This window comes from Vulpes lagopus, chromosome 12 (assembly GCF_018345385.1).
Source record: "Vulpes lagopus strain Blue_001 chromosome 12, ASM1834538v1, whole genome shotgun sequence".
Classification (NCBI taxonomy): domain Eukaryota; kingdom Metazoa; phylum Chordata; class Mammalia; order Carnivora; family Canidae; genus Vulpes; species Vulpes lagopus.
This window is the reverse complement of record NC_054835.1, coordinates 45420774-45433023: the sequence shown is the minus strand read 5'-3', so window position 1 is coordinate 45433023 and position 12250 is coordinate 45420774. Positions and strand designations below refer to the sequence as shown.

The 12250-nt window shown below is 34.8% G+C and overlaps 1 protein-coding gene across 7 annotated transcripts in view; it reads right to left on the bottom strand.

Annotated features, from left to right (window-relative positions):
- The window catches only part of TANC2 (tetratricopeptide repeat, ankyrin repeat and coiled-coil containing 2), a 362852-nt gene that overhangs the window by 309606 nt on the left and 40996 nt on the right, over window positions 1-12250 (bottom strand). The window contains exon 2 of one of the 7 annotated variants that reach the window (XM_041724731.1): window positions 1067-1102. The exons of the other annotated variants lie outside the window; for them this stretch is intronic. The gene's annotated coding sequence lies outside the window, so the exon portion shown is untranslated. The remainder of the gene's footprint in view (window positions 1-1066; window positions 1103-12250) is intronic. 7 annotated transcript variants of the gene reach the window in all.

The window sequence follows — 12250 nt, the reverse complement described above, 5'->3', positions numbered from 1 at the left end:
TGTGTGTGTCTCTATGAATAAATAAAATCTTTAAAAAAAAAGAAAGAAATTACAGACCTCTCTTTTGACATAAATGCAAAAACTCTAACAAAATATTAGCAAAATGAAATCTATCAATACACTGATCAGGACCAAGTGTGAGTTTAATCCAGAAATACAAAAGTGATTGGACATATGAAAATCAATATAACTTACCACATTAACAAGAGAAATAAATCATACTATCAATAGATAAAGCAAAAGTAATTGATGAAATACTCATTCATGACCTAAAAAAAACTTGTACAAAACTAGAAATAAGAGAAATTCTTTATATTATAAAAGTATGCCTTTTTAAAAACCTGTAGTAAACATTATTTAATGGCGAATGAATAAAAATATTCTGCCTGAGATAAATGATATGACCACTTCTTATCACCAGTTACACTCAATATCATTCTGAATATGAAATACAAAGAATGGAAAAGTAGAAATAAAAATGCTATCTTTTTAAGAGTGTATTTATTTATTTGAGAGCGAGAGTGGAGAGAGAGAGAGCGGAGAGAGAGAGAGCATGAGCAAGGGTGTAGGTAGAGAGAAAGGGGAAAGCAGACTCCCTACTGAGCAGGAAGCCTGATGTAGGGCTCAATTCCAGGACTCTGGGATCATGACCTGAGTAGAAGAGAAGGCAGACTTCTTAACCAAATGACCACCCAGGTGCCCTAAAAATGCTACTTTCAGGGATCCCTGGGTGGCTCAGTGGTTTAGTGCCTCCCTTCAGCCCAGGGTGTGGTCCTGGAGTCCCAGGATTGAATCCCACATCGGGCTCCCTGCATGGAGTCTGCTTTTTCTCCCTCTGCCTGTATCTCTGCCTCTCTGTGTGTGTGTGTCTCTTATGAATAAATAAAGTCTTTTTAAAAAAATGCTACTTTCACAGACAATATGATCATATACTTAGAAAATCTAAGAGAACTTATAAACTATTAGAATAAGTGAGCTTAGTAAGGTCGCCAATACAGTGTAAAACATAAACAGGTGAAAAAGAAAAAAAAAAACATAAACAGGTGAACACCAGTAAATGACTTACCCTTTTAATCACTGAAGATAAATAAGGTGATGAATTCTAAAAAAAAAAATGTTTCAAGCATTTAAGAAATATATTCATCTTAAGAGCTATGCTTAGTTACTTTTGCCCCCTATTTAAGAGACTACATGATGGACACCTGGGTGGCTCAGCGGTTGCACATTTGGCTCAGGGAATCATCCTGGGGTCAGGGACAGAGCCCCATCAGGCTCCCTGCCAAGGAGCCTGCTTCTCCCTCTGCCTGTGTCTCTGTCTCTCTCTCAGTGTCTATCATGAATAAATAAATAAAATATTTTTTAAAAATAAATAAGAGACTGGGATGTAGAAATTCTAAGTTTGATATTTATATTTCACTAAAAACTGAAAAACCTGAAAAAATTATATTTTACAATTTTATATATACTTCATGTTTTAAAATATATTATAACATTTAAACAGCAAGTCTTTTATTTTTTTTTTCCAGCAAGTCTTTTAACTCTTCAATTTGTATTTTCTTGAAAGAGAATGAACAATTATTTTTTATATACATGATTTTCTGTGTATCCAAGTATAAACAAAATATGTAAAATACTCTACATATATGATCTCATTTAACCCTCATCAAAACCCCTTTAAGATGGGTGGTATTTGCTTTATTTTAAAGAAAAATTTGAGGTAAAGAAAAGTGAAATAGCATGCTCACAGTTATACAGCTAATATTTGAACCCATGCTTTTTGTCTTCTTCCTCAATGCCTATGCTTATATAAGGAATACAATAAATCTATTTAAAACATTAACTGAAACTATAAATATCTAAATCTAGTGATCCAAATTAAGTCTCAGAAGTATCACCCCATTTGAGTCCCATTTCTGAAATAACGCTTTTTATTTTGTGTAGCACCAGCACATACTTTAACTTATTTTACCTTAATCTAATGTATTAAAAAAAATAGTAGTAGTAGCAGTGTTATAGGCTGGCATTAGTCTTCACAAATCCAAGAAAAATTATGACAAAACACACTGAGGAGGAAAAGAAAAGATATCCTGCATTAGTGGACTCTATGATGTCCTATCCAGATCCCCACTATAAGATCAGAGCACTCATTCCTCAGGTGTTAATGGCTCAGAGCTGCTCCCAGCCTCAGAGAACTGATCTAAGCTCAATATAGCCACCAATGACTTACTAATACAGGGGTACAAAAGAACAGCTCCTTTAACTCAAGGGGGACCAATTTTTTGTGGCATGAATTATTCCCCAAAGCCCTCACCCATCTCTTCCTATGCTTTACTTTTCTTCAAATTCTAATCTGTAAATGATATATACCTGTTTATTGCCATGAAGACATGGAAACTGCTTGCTTAATTAATTGCTGCAAACTGAAGAATAATGCCTGGTAAACAGAGGTGTCATTAATTAAATTAATCAATTATATTTCTAAATCAAATTCCCTGAGGGAAACCTGGTCTTACTCTTTTTATCCTCAATGCCTAGTTCATGGGAGGCTCTCAACACTTCTTGCATGAATAAATAAATGAATGAAAAATTGAGCAAAGACTTGATTCATCAGAGTACTAACCTGTTAAAGAGGTAAGCGGGCACAATGTAAATTTCAAAAGACAAGAACAGGTTATGAATTAACTGTAACAATGGGCACTACCTAGGGTCATATTATACCAGGAACTGTCAGGGAAACTACTATTCTAGGCAAGTTTAAATTTTTACATGAGAAAAAAAAAAAAAAAAAAACAAGAAATTCTAGTCATATTTTAAACTTCTGCCTCAAACCTACCTATATATGTTCAGTTCTTCAAAGTTTCAAAAGAAAAAAAGTAATAGCACAGATTATTAGAACCATTATTTAAAACTTACTAAGACTAGGAGCCAAAAATAAATTTAAAATCTCATGTCTAAAAATAAACCAAGACAATAAAGTTAACCTAAGTAAAAAACGGATGATAGGTGCAATAAAATAATTACAATAATCACTTTTTGAAGTATATAGGTTTTTTTCCTTGCCTGTCCTAAAATATTTTCTAAAAATTGACTCAAGTGTATAAAGAATGAAATGAAACATAAAATACTTATTTAAAACTAATTATCCATCTCAGTTACACTTTGATAAAATGACTTTCTTATTCAAGTTAACACACCACCAGAAAATTTATTGTAATAAAATATTAATACAGAAACTCCACAAAATTGAAGCTAAGTGGGAAATGGCAGTTTCATCTAATTGGATTTATGATAGTAATATATGGCTAAATTTCATCTGACTTTTCCAAATTATATAACCAAATTTTAAAATGGTTAACTCTCTCAAGAGAAATCAACAAATAAACTCCTGGCAAGTGAAAAATTTCTGGCAGAAGGTAACAAAGAAGCCATTCACAGGCCCCCAATCATTTCTAATTGTCTTATACTTAACTGATTCAAACCTTATGTTATCTACATAGTCCCTAAGCTTTTATGATTACAACACCTGATCTAAACCATTGAAGGAAAGTATTGACCATTCTCCTCTAATTGGTCCACCAAGGCTGGATATTCAAAATATTACTCAATATATTCTTGCACTATTTTTATTAGTGGATGATCAATTTTCATTTTCAGTGTTCATCCCTCCTTCATAAAGACCTTTTCTTACCCTTTTATTCAAAAAAAGGAGAACAATATCCCCCTTCATAAAAATGCTTATGTAATAATAATGAAATAAAAGTATAAAGCACTTCTGTACTATTCAGGCTAAATAATCATGGTATTCCCCTTAGCTTTTCCATGCAGGGCCGTTTTTACTCTATAAGCTTTTTACAAATATATATTTTTTTCTATATCCTTCTCTATTCTGAATGGATGATATTTTTTTTCTCATTTTTGACTTTGTGATGGATGGGTTTATTCTTATTTTTTGTTTTCCAATTCTAGAAACAAGTTTCTCAACATTAGAACTATGCCTAATGGATAAAACTATACCACTGAAGTGCTTTTAAAGTTCATAAGATCTGAAGAAAATATTGCATATAGTAAGAAAATAAAAAACAAGGAAAAGTAAGAAGGAAGATATTGTCTGTAGAACACTAATTACAAAAACAAGAATGCATACTGATTCAAATGACGGATTAAGTATTGTCTTTCCTTACTCAGGCAACCAACAAAAATCTCCTTTTATGGTTTTCTCTACAATATTAATTTGGATATTGCCTTTAGAATCCCCTTGAAAACAACCTGTTAAAACTACAAAAAATAGGGCAGCCAGGGTGGCTCAGTGGTTTAGCGCCACCTTCGGTCCAGGGTGTGATCCTGAGACTCAGGATCCAGTCCCATGTCAGGCTTCCTGCATGGGGCCTGCTTCTCCCTCTGCCTGTCTCTGCCTCTCTGTCTCTCATGAATGAATAAATTTTTAAAATCTTAAAAAAAAAAAAAAAAACCTACAAAAAATAAACTAAGTATCTTTAAAGTAAATGCTACCCATTTTCAAGCATATTTCAATTTAGAGCTTCCTTCTGAGAAATTTTGTAACGCAACAAAACACACACATTTACAAAATTTCAAGAAAACTTTTAAACATTATGTGAAAGGATGCTGTAGTTAATGATGAAGACATGATGGAAATGGAACAAATGGGTAATATTTTATAGTACACAGTTTTAATGAAAGAGATACCAAACAATACATATCCTTGAATTTAAAAACACGTATTTTTTAAATATCTAAAAGATAGTATAATTCTGTACACACACACACACACACACACATATATGTATGTATGTGTATCAACACCCTCCCCAGATTTCTCCCCATTAGGCTAAGCTGCCTAACTTCTAAATTTCAACTCAATCAAATATTTTATCAAGTAGTCTGTCCAGAAGATTTACAAATGAGTGAACTCTCAACTCATCCCAGATTCTGAATCTTTATATCATGGGCCAAAGATCAGTAAGTCCCCAGTTTGCCACTCCTACCCAAACACAGCTACCAGCATCATCTGAGCCCCTGCAGGCTGCACTGCCTAAAAAACAATGTGACATAGGCAGATAAGATAGTAATATTTAGAGTGGTGTTGAGGGAAAAAAATTGCTTTATTATTATATAATGTCTGTTCACTGTTAAAGATAGGAAAAACAATGGAGTACTTGGTGGCTCAGTCAGTTAAGGATCAGACTCTTGATTTCAGCTCAGGTCATGATCTCAGGGTCATGAGACTAAGCCCCACAACAGGCTCCACACTCAGCACAGAGTCTGCTTGAGATTCTCTCTCCCTCTTCTCCTTCTGCTGCTTGTGCTCTAAATAAATATATTAATTAATTAAATCTTAAAAAAAATAAAAGACGGGGGATGAAAGAAGAAAACAGAAACATGCTGGAGGTGCTTGGGTAGCTCAATTGGTTGAGCATCCGAATCTTGATTTCAGCTCAGGTCTTGATCTCAGGATGGTGGGATCAAGCTCCATGTCAGGCTCCAAGCTCAATGGGGAGTCAGCTCGTCCCTTCCTTCTGCTCCTTCCTTTCTCTCACACTCTCTCAAATAGCTAAATAAAATCTTTAAAAAATCATAAAATTTCTTTTTAAAAAAGTATGCTAGAAAAGAATGTTGAACCATTCTTTTCAAAAAGAATGATTCAACAATGAAATAAATTATCACTATTAATCCTCCTTTGGTCTCATCACTTTGCTGAAAAGTGCTGCATCAACTTTCAATAAAAGCTTGGAGACACCAGCTACAAAGTCTACAAAGACTTTTTTTTTTTAAGTTTTCACAGAATATATTTGAGAATACAGGAATTTTCATTTTCTGCCAAAAATATCAAAGAAAAAAGAATACTGTCAAAGCAAGATGTTTTACAATTATTAAATGAGAGAGGGATCCCTGGGTGGCGCAGCGGTTTGGCGCCTGCCTTTGGCCCAGGGTGCAATCCTGGAGACCCGGGATCGAATCCCACATCGGGCTCCCGGTGCATGGAGCCTGCTTCTCCCTCTGCCTATATCTCTGACTCTCTCTCTCTCTCTCTCTCTCTGTGTGTGACTATCATAAATTTAAAAAAAAAATTATTAAATGAGAGGATGAATGCAAAAAAAAAAAAAAAAAAAAAACCAGATGACAGTGCCCAAACTCTGTTGAAGATGAAATTGATCATGTAATGGAAATTTCAGACTGTGAGTCTTGAGATCACCATATAACAGATGAATTTTCTCACATTCAATTCAATAATCAATGAGTTAATTCTAGAAATGTAAGGTCATTGATAGAAATAAATCATCAATATACTGAAAAATCAATGTAATACACCATACTAATGAAGGACAAAACCCTAATAATCACCTCAATAGAAAAAGAAAAATCATTTGACAAAAGACTATATTCTTCCATGACAAAAACACCCAACACACTTGGAATAGATGGAAACTTCCTCAATCTGATAAAGAGCACCTATGAAAAACCCACAGCTAACATCATCCTTAACACTAAAAGACACTATTTTCCCAAGATTAAGACAAAGGTAACTGCTCTTATCACTCCCATTCAACATCATTATAAAAGTTCTAGCCAGGACAATTAGATGAGAAAAAGAAAGAAAGAAAAGAAAGAAAGAAAGAAAAGAAAGAAAGAAAAGAAAGAAAAGAAAGAAAAGAAAGAAAAGAAAGAAAGAAAGAAAGAAAGAAAGAAAGAAAAGTATCCAAAGAGGAAAGGAAGAGGTAAATTTGTCTAAATTCACAGATAACATGACCTTATATAAGTCTAAAGAATCCACCAAAACAGTAGTAGAGCTAATAAAAGAATTCAACAAACTTGCAACAAAAATCATTTGTATTCTATACACTAGCAATGAACAATACAAAAATGAAATCAAGAAAATAATTCCATTTGCAATAGCATCAAAAACATTATTTAAAAAATTGGGAATTTATAAAACAAAAAAGCGTAAGACTTGTACATTGAAAAAAAAACTTTAAAAAAGACTTACAGAAGACACCCCGTGTTCATGGATTAGAAAGCCTAATATTGTTAAGACAGCAATAATCCTCAAATTGATCTACAGATTCAATGCAATAACCTAACAAATTCAAGGTACCTTCTTTGCAGAAATTGATAAGTCAATCCTAGAATTCATATGGAAATACAAGGAACCCAAAAGAGCCAAAACACTCTTTAAAAAGAACAAAGTCAGTAAAGCACACCCCCCCAAAGGTATCCAAATTCTAATCTCTAGGATTTATTACCTTACAGCAAAAGGGACTCTGTAGATGTGATTAAGTTAAGGAATTTAATAAAGGGAGATTATCCTAGATTTTATCTAGATGAGCCCAATATAATCACAAGAGTCCTTAAAACAGGAAAAGACTGCAGGAGAATCTCAGAAGGTGTAATGACAGAAGACAGATCAAAGTGGTGTGGCCATAAGCCAAAAAATGTAGGTGGCTACCAGGCACTGGAAAAGACAAGGAAGAGATTCTCTGGTAGTACCTCCAGAAGGAGCACAACTATGCTAAAACCGTATCTGACCCATTTCAACCTTCTGATCTCCAGAACTGTAAGAAATAAGCCACTAAATTTATGTTATTTGTTACAAGAGCAATAGGAACCGAATACAATCATAATGGCAACCAACATGTATAACATAGTTACTGTTACAACAACCTCTCAAACACCTATGAAAGCATGCAGGGTCACTACACTATTAATGTGGCTGTCCAAATGCTGTGTTATTTAAAAACTGTTTACTGTACTACTCTACAGGTCTATCTTTTTATATGCAAGAGCAAAGTTTTCAGTTCTCAGTAAAAACACTGGATTTTTTTGGAGGGGAGGTGTCACCAGTTTAAAATGATTTTATACTTCTTACAGCAAGTTATTCCACATCATTTATAACTCAGATTAACAGTCAAACTGAAAGACAATGAACTAGTAATACACAATTGTGACAAAAATAAACCTCACACACTGATTAAAAATTTACACCATATCTGGGGCACTGGGTAGCTCAGTCTGACTTCAGCTCAAGTCATGATCTCAGGGCCCTGGGATCAAGCCCCAGGATAAGCTCCCTGGTCAGCAGGGAGTCTGCTTGTCCCTCTGCCCCTTCCCCTGCTCCTCCCCGCCTCTAATAAATAAATAAAATCTTTAAAAAATGTTTACACTGTACTTAAAGAGTTCACAGACACCAGAGTCTCATACCACATAACAAGAGCACTGGTGTATGACATGGACATGTAAGGTGTACAGAAACCTAAATCTTAGCCTCAAATCTTGCTATCAACTTATAAAATGTTAAAGTTTTCTAGTTAGACTACCAAAGAAAAAGAGGAGCACATGAATGAAAATGTGGCATGCAATAACACAAGAAAATATACACAGAACTTCCCCCCCCCCCCCCCCCCAGATTTTAGGAAGTGGTTTCAACAAATATGGAGATATAAATGAAGGCTTTTGAGTCCTAGGAATCAGTCTCCTCTGGTCTTTAGTTCTCAATCTCCAAATGAGAATACTGGATCTACCATTGCAATCACTCTTCTACCAAAATCCCAAAACTCCCTAGCACCTTTGTTCTCTGGTTCCACACACCAGACAAAAATCAAAATTCAAGTTGATTCGTTCTACCAAGGCCACTAACCACTACTGCAGAAAGTTACATAATTAGCCAGACTGGACTGATACACTAGAAATCCATGGTTGCAAATTTCATGGACCCTTTTTACTTGTTCAGTAATCTACTATTTTTCTCTAGTCAATCCCTTCTGAACATTGTTTGACTTTCCATTTCTATCACACTCAGCCAATGTTTGGCTCCTAAAACAGTAAGAAAATTACATGTCTTCAAAATTATCAGAAAGAACTTCAACTACCTACCAATAAACATACAAATTTAAGCCCATCAACACATAGCTTCTCCTCCTATTAAAATAAGTGTATTACTTAGATGAAGAGGATTAAGAGTATACTTGTCTTGATAAGCACTGAATAATGTATAGAATTTCTGACTCACTATACCATACACCTGAAACTAATACAACACTGTATGTTAACTATACTGGAATTAAAATTTTTAAAAAAGAAAAGCATATAAATTCATTCCAGAAGGAAATGTGTTATCAATCTAAATAGGATAAAAATAAATGTATCACTCTCACTAACACTAAAAACAGACAGACAGATAAATGTATTACTGTCAAATTCTCTACCTTTGCCCTGCATCCCACTCCCTTCCATTCTTCCTAGGATCTTTTATATTTGACTTCTAGATTTTGAACTTCTTCTTTTAATGGCTCCTTCCATCAGCATTTCTCTATACTCAAAATACTCCCATCTTAAAAAAATAAAAACATCCTTTCTCAACGCCCTCCCTCTCTAGTTCATTCATTACCATGACTCTGTCATCTATTATCTCAATAACCAAATCTCACGCTCCTCTGATTTTAGTTAGTACTTTCTAGCCCAGTTCATTAGCATCACCATTAATTTGTTCAATCATCCTTTATTCTTTCTCACTCATCTAATTTTTCTAACCAGTCAGCATACATCTTCACTCATATCCCAGACTAGATTACCTCTGGCAATCATAACTCCCAAAACTTAAACACCTTGTTCTTGATCTTTTATAACACTAATAACTTAGTGTTTGACTTCCACACTAAACATATGTATGTCCCATGAAGCAACAGACCATGCTTGTCATGTTCACTGCCACCTCTATACTTACACACTGACTGGTATATACTAGAGGCTCAATAAATAATGAATAAATGAATGGCAAAATCAAGGCTATGCCATACCCTACATCTGGTGATATACATATTTAAATATCATAAATCAATATGAGGTATATTTTCTAAAACACTGCAGAATAAAGGGGGCATGTATCCATTCATTTACTCAGCAAACATTCATTTTCATGCTACCAAGCTCCAGCACTGTCCTAGGTGCTAATGATACAACAATGAACAAAACAGTAGTCTGTTTCCTCATGGAGTTTATGATCTAGCTAACCAAAGGAAAGGGATGTTCTTTAAAAGAATTCAAATCCAAAAGATAGTACAGTAAGATATAGTTTTCATAAAACAGGGACTGAAAACAATCATTAAAAAAAAGAATGAGGGACACCTAGGTAGCTCAGCTAGTTAAACATCTGCCTTCAGCTCAAGTCATGAACCCAGGGTCCTGGGATTGAGCCCCAAGTCAGGCTCCCTACTTAACGAAGAACCTGCTTTTTTCCTCTCCCTCTGCCCGTCTCTCCCACTTGTGCTCTCTTGCTCTCTTTCTCTCAGATAAATAAAATCTTTAGGGAAAAAAAAGAATGAAATTAAAAGACAAAAAGGGAGATAACTGACATAAGGAAGGTTTACCTAAAAGGTAACACAAACACACATGTACACAACACACAGTTGATATATATGAGGAAGAGCTAATACTATGAAAAATCAATCAATTTAGCAGTGCAGGGGCACAGTTTGATATACCAGAATTCAGAAGCCAGCCACTGGTAAACACTAAACTGCTTTCTGTTTCTATGGATTCACCTATTCCAGATACTTCATACATATTTCCACTTGTTTTTAAATATAATTTATCTTTTTCTTGGAAAAATCATTTCTTATAATTTTTTTCAATTTGCTAACCAAAACTTACATGCAATATTCTCTTATTCTTAATCTCTGTTAGATCTCTTTTTCACTCCTACCTTCAACTAAGAATTCTCATTTTCTGCTATTTATCAGGCAATCTTCTAGGTATTGGAAATATAAAGCTTGAGAAAAAGAAAGCCAGACAAGATTTCTGCTCTCCAACCTAGAAGTGAAAAGAGACAGTAAGTAAACAAATGAATACATGATCTAATTTCAAGTAGTGAAAAATGCTATGAAGACAAATAAAGAATGGCAATGTTTAGAGAGTGAAATAGGGTACTATTTTACACAAATAAGATTAGGGAAAGTTTGTCTGAGAGGATGACATTTGCAGAGATCTGAATGAAATGAGGATGTAATCCTTCAGAATGTATATGAAGATCTAGGCCAGAGAAAAAGCAATTACAAAAATATTGAGGCAGGAACGAGCTTGGAATGTTCAAGGAACAATAATGAAGGCCAGTGTGGCTGGAGAAGAGTAAGAAGGAATGGTAGATGAGGTCACAGAGGTAGCCAGGGTTCAGATTATAAAGTATACTGTAGATTTTGGTAAAGACTGAATTTTATTCTCAGTATGATGGGAAATCACTAGAGAATTTTCATGAAAGGCTACTCCATAATGAAAAGATTACAGGCAAGATCAATCAGGAAGCTTCTGGAGTAGCTCAAGTAAGAGATTATGAGGATTACCATCATGACATCTAACTCTTGGTTTCGGCTCAGGTCATGATTTCAGGGTCATGGGACTGAGCCCTGCGTCAGGCTCCACACTCTGTGGGAAGTCTGCTTAGGAGTCTCTAACTCTCTACCCCCCCACCCCCACTCTCTCTAAAATAAATAAACAAATCTTTTTTTAAAAAGGGAGTGTTCAGTAAATATGTGCAGAATGAACAGTAATAACTAGACTACAGAAAGAATAAGTTGCAGTGACATCTCTCCCTAGTCCATTCCTTCCCAGGACAATGAGCAAAACACAGACACACACACACACACACACACACACACACACACACACACACACACACTTCATCACACCAGGACCCTGATCCAGAACCAGCATATAGAAATTATCAATATAATAATAATTCACCAGAGTTTTTCTCTAAGAGACCATATTAGTAAGATAAAGATTTACCTTGTCAATATATCATTCTGAGACTGAACTAGCTATTTGCAGGATTTTAACCACCTCTACGCCTATCTTGACAAAAATACCCTTTTTAGTGAAAAAGAAAGACATGATTTCAGAGAAACACATTACTGTGCTAACAGCCATAATAAACACAGTGAAAAATTACTCTAGGCCTTATCTTCAGGAAGGTGGGAAGTACTCAGAGGCCTCCTTGGTAAGGGTAACCTAGTTTCTGTTAACCTTTTGTCTAATACAATGTGTTCTAACAGATTAAGTCCACCACAAGAACTCCTCCCATTTGTTGGAAAAAGAGATCAGGAAGTAATCTCTGAACTCCAAACTAAAACTACTCTGACTCCACACTGCCTAAGACTCAACCCCATAGCATTGCTTCCAATATCTCCTATCCTCCCTAAGGCTGATGGGACAAGTGAAGATTGCAATAAGAAGAAAAGCTATA